The sequence below is a fragment of the Etheostoma spectabile genome, chromosome 8, assembly GCF_008692095.1.
Source record: "Etheostoma spectabile isolate EspeVRDwgs_2016 chromosome 8, UIUC_Espe_1.0, whole genome shotgun sequence".
Taxonomy (NCBI): Eukaryota; Metazoa; Chordata; class Actinopteri; order Perciformes; family Percidae; genus Etheostoma; species Etheostoma spectabile.
The window spans coordinates 17,609,991-17,615,532 of NC_045740.1; positions in this window are offsets into that span (position 1 = coordinate 17,609,991).

The window sequence follows — 5,542 nt, forward strand, 5'->3', positions numbered from 1 at the left end:
TTCTCATTAGGGGCTGAGCCCCCCCCAAAGGTCTGATCCTGGACCCCCCTGCTACTTCAACCGCCACTCACACCTCAGAAGGGAATGTTTCAAGATAAAAAGTCCAAATATTTCAAGATAGATAGTCCTAATATTTAAAAAATTAAAAGTCCTAATATTTCAAGATAGAAAGTCCAAATATTTTGAGATAAAAAGTATTAATATTTCAAGATAAAAAGTCCTACTATTTCAAGATAAAAAGTCCTAATATTTCAAGATAGAAAGTCCAAATATTTCAAGATAAAAAAGTCTTAATATTTCAAGATAAAAAGTCTAAATATTTCAAGATAGAAAGTCCCAATATTTCATAATGCTGTAATGTTTAGTGAACTACATTTATCTAATAGCTTTTGCTTTATTACTTCAGGCTTGTTTCTGCAGCTCATTGAGTATTGGATACAATAACAACTGTGAGGAAGTATTTTCCTTTGACATTGATGGAGTATTAAACGAAATCGCAGCAAGCTACAATGGAAGTTAATTAATAGGATAATTGTCCAGCTCTGTATTTATGTTCATAAAAGTGCTCGTTTTGCTACTGAAAGACAGATTAATATTCTAAGTGTCTGACAACATTATGTAAAGGATTTCTCATTTAAGCCAACACAAGAAAACTAACCGATAAAAGCAAAGTCTGACTGAGGTGCGGCACTCGGTTACTGCTAGCTAGCTAACGCTAGCATCAACGTTAACGGATATCGGGTAACGTTGATGCTAACGCTAGCATCAACGCTAACGGATATCGGGTAACGTCAATTATGCCTAACGGACGTTAGCTAGCTAAAGTTAATGGCCTGTGTAACGTTGACGTTATGGTTAGCTAGCTAGCTAGTCAGATTAGCTAGTAACTACATTTAGCTAGCTAGAACACGGGTATTTTAATTTTAAATGAACGTGAAAAGGGCGACTAGTGCGATGTTAGCCTGATCTTAAGGCTTTAAAGTTACTTTAAACCATGACATGGCTTAGCTAACTTAGCTAGTAGCTAAAATATCTTGTTATTTGTCAGATGAACACACAACTTCCATATGCGGAAACATCGACATATTGTTTTATCTAACGTTAGCTTTAAGATGAAATAGAGCTTACCGTGGAGTTTAACAGCAACGAAGCCGTCTTCCCTCCCAACTCTTCGTAAAAAGGAAACTTTTTTCCTTCCTTTGTCGACTGTGGCGCGAATATGTTGCTAGGCAGAATTCAGATTTACTTTTTTTTTTTTTGAATTCAGATTTACTGTCCTATCTATCTATCTATCTATCCATCCATCCATCCATCCATCCATCTTACTATCTATCTATCTATCTATCCATCCATCCATCCATCCATCCATCTATCTTACTATCTATCTATCCATCCATCCATCCATCTATCTTACTATCTATCTATCCATCCATCTATCTATCTATCTATCTATCCATCCATCCATCTATCTATGTGTGAAGGAAAGAGATGATCTGTCAAGCTTTTGCAAACATAGCATGTGTTCTCTGGTTTTCTACAAAGTGGGAGTCTTTCAGGCTTTTTAATTTTTTTAATATACTGTATAACAACATAGCTTATGGAAGAAAACAATGGACTTGAACATTTCCTTAGTTCGTGGTGTTCTCCTCTGTCACCCACTGGGGCGGCTAAGTTTTCCCACTGTAATAAAACGATTGTTATTCATTTACGTCTTTACATCAGCCATGAATTAAATTCAAAACATGACAAGGTTAAGGGCACTGAAGAACAGCAAGCCCCCCCTTCATTCAGCAGCTTTAGAAACTTACAGTAACCTGATAACAGTAAATTCCCTGCCTATGGTAATATTTTGGTTTGAATATGCATTACCTACAGTGTAGCCATTTCTTTGAAATCATATACCACTGCTCTGAAGGTATCCATTGTGAAAGACCTCTGCAATTTGCTGCACAATAATAGTCTTGAAAATTTGATTTGGTCATGAAAGACCTCCCAAGTCTTTGGACGTTTGTAAATACCTTTAACCAATGTGTGTTACTTTAGCATCCCAATGTCAACATTAATGAAAAGAAAAAGGAAATCTTTGCTCAGAATATATTGGTGATTATGTCTAACATATACCTCTCTATTATGGCAGTCAGGTTTATCTGCCTTCTGCACCACATAACTGATAAAATACACAAATACTGTAAAACTTTAACCAAAAAACTCCGTCTCAGTTAGTTGCTTGGCATAGTAGATCTCCGTTCCCTTGCGCTGCTTAGCGTGTTTAAACTTTAGGCAGCATGTAACATATCATGATTTAGTTTTGATTCTAAACAATTAATCCATCCAGTTAATATCATGGTACCCACATGCACAAAATTATAATACATGTAGATTTGAGCAAGAGTTTTGAACAAAAATAAATTGAAGGCAAGCCACATTTAGATGGCTATCCCAAATATGACCCATTCAGTTAAGTGGCTGAAGCAATTATAGATGTTAAGTGGACTTGCACTTATATAGCGCTTGTAGTCTCTGAGACCACTCAAAGCACTTTTACAACGTTCATGCATGTCACGGTACGAATTAATAGCACAAGGACCCCGAAAAACTCTGGGCTTCTAGGCTGGATACAAAGCCTTCTGTAAGGGACAGGAAGACAACAAAGACATCAGCAGATGTTAGCTTTTAGCTCCAAAAGACAGCATGTTTCTACTAGTTATGTTATTAAGTTACAAAGTCATGAATCAGAAGTGCCGTTTGGCGTCACACAGGACGCACTTGACCTCAGCAGGGATAAAATGGCCCAGAACGGTCTACGTTGATTATAGCGCCCCCTAATGGCCTATCTTTACCAAACTTGGTACAGAGCCTCCAGTCAGCATGTCAAACAATCATCACAGGTTTGGTGTTGATGGCACTTACTGTAGCAGACATATTGCAATCGCAAAATTCCCAAAAACCAATTAACGTTGATTATAGAAGTTTTTCCTCACCACTGCTGCTTGCTCTGGAGGAAACTACTAGACCTGTTGGGTCCTTGTAAATTCTGGAGTACACTGTCTAGACCTGCTCTACATCTGTAAGTGTCTTGGATAAACTCTGTTATGAATTGATACTGTAAAAATTGAATGAATTATATATTATATAAGGGCATATCTTACCAAATTTGGAATAGAGCACTGGGGAGGCATTATAACACTGCCCAAGTTATGAGTTGATAGCCATTTATGATTTCAGATGAAAGAGAATAGTTGACCCTTGTTTGACTTCCCGTCAAATTGAAAACCGATGCTTTTTATCAATGTTTGAACTTTTTCTTTGCGTTTGTTTTTCCCTTTTTTACACTTTTTTTCAAGTTTGTACTTTTGACATTTAACACGTGACTCAATACTAACTCAATAACTTTAGTTTTACAGTTTTTTGTACCAAATTTATGTTCAATAAACCTTATTTATAGGATTACCTAATGTTTGAGTTAGAAAAGCATTAATTAGGAATTATTGAGACTAAAATTAAAGGAATGGATGTTGATGAAATCACAGACTGGAATATGTCAACTTTTACTCATACTATTTCAAAAACACTTCCATTTTTTTACACTGTGATTCCAACTGTAATACTTATACTACTGTGATTACTAATAATAGTAATACATTTTATTTAAAGAACGCCTTTCTTGGCTCAAGGACGCCGACAGGGAATTCATAAATTAACAGCTAACCAAATACTATACAGCAAAACAATACTATCAGCAAAACAAATACTATACAGCTAAACAAATACTATACAGCAAAACAAATACTATCCACAAAACAACATCCTAACACAGCTAAACAATTACTATACAGCAAAACAAATACTATACAGCCAAACAAATACTATACAGGCAAAACAAATTACTATACAGCAAAACAAATACTTTACAGCACAACAAATACTTTACAGCAAACAAATACTATACAGCAAAACAATACTATACAACGCTAACAAATACTATACAGCAAACAAATACTATACAGCAAAACAAAACTAACAGCTAAACAAATACTATACAACAGCTAAACAAATACATCAGCAAAACAGCGAAAAGCAGAGTAATCGACATTTAGGTGGAGAGGCAGTTTATAACGATGTGTTTTTAGTTGAGACTTGAAATGGGGGATAGTCAATGTTTCTGAGTGGGGGGGTATGTGAGTTCCAGAGACGGGCGCAGAGCACTGAATGCCCCCCTCCCCCCCCCCATGGTGGTGAGACGGGCGAGGGGTACAGGGAGTTTAAGAGGAAGAGGATCTGAGGGAGCGGATGGGAGGTGGAAGCTGGAGGAGATCAGACAAATATGGGGGGCGAGGTTGTGGATGGCCTTTGAATGCAATAGGAGGACTTGAATTCACACAAATTCCAAAAAATTAAAACACAAAAACAACAAACAATATGTTTTTCCAGACACTAGAGAGTCCACGAGAACAAGAAGGTGGTTCCATCTTTCAGTCCGCGGATCCGGACGTGGAGATAGCTGAAGGCTGAGGTTGGCTGGCAGCGCTCCCCATGCAGAGGAGCTTAGTGCGAGCCGGCGCCCGAGAGAGCCCTGCAGTCAACGCTGCTCTGAGAGGATGGGACTCTCCATCCATCCCCAAGCCAACCCGTCAGGCACCGCCCCCTTCCTACCTCAGCCGTCCAATCGTACTCCACAAGATCCTAGAGCTGCCCTCCAGGGAGGAGGACCGGCCCTGGTCGGAGAGGATCACCGGGTTGCGGACGTCTCACCACCAACCGACGTCGTTAGAAGCGCGAGCCTTTCCTGTAAAGAGCTGGCGTCTGGGCTCTCAGAGGGCGATCGTGGCTGTAAGATCCAAGCTGAGGGAGGCAACCAGGAGCCCTAGTCCAACTCCCCCTCTCAGCTGCGTGGAACCTCCACACCCCCACTGAGAGCTGAGGGAATATCCTTTCCTCTCCTTCCCCCTTACTCCTCCTCCAGAGACGCACCGTCCTGCATCCCGGGTTGAAGCGTGTGGAGCAGGTACGTTAACCCTTTCTTGTGTAATCTTTTTTTGCTGATTTTACTGTTTTCTAGTTTCATCTTCTATTGTATGATGTGTGTTTCACTCTTGGTTTCTGATGAATTCTGGTGAAGCACTTGTGATACCTGCTGGTTGCTAAGAATGATATATAATACTTTTTGATTGATTGATTGATTGTTGAATGATTGATTGATTGATGATTGATGACTTATTTTTTGTCTGCATTTGAACACAAGACCGCAGCAAAGAGAAAGCTCCAGCCAAGGAATACATCAGAGACCTTGGGACTGTTGAGATGATCCGGCCGAACCAGCGTCCTTCACGGGGTGGGGTTAGTCACCAACCACACGCACCCCAGTAGACCCCGTCAGTTGGCCCCCAAGGCTCCAGCACTCTCCATCAAAAGCTGCCCCTCCACGCGAAAAGGACCGCGCCGTGGACAAAGCTCACGTTGGATTTTAGAAAAAGAGATGTTGCTCGCCCGGATTGATGTTTTTGTTTGTTTACATTAAATCGCTCCTGTGGCTGTCGAAAGC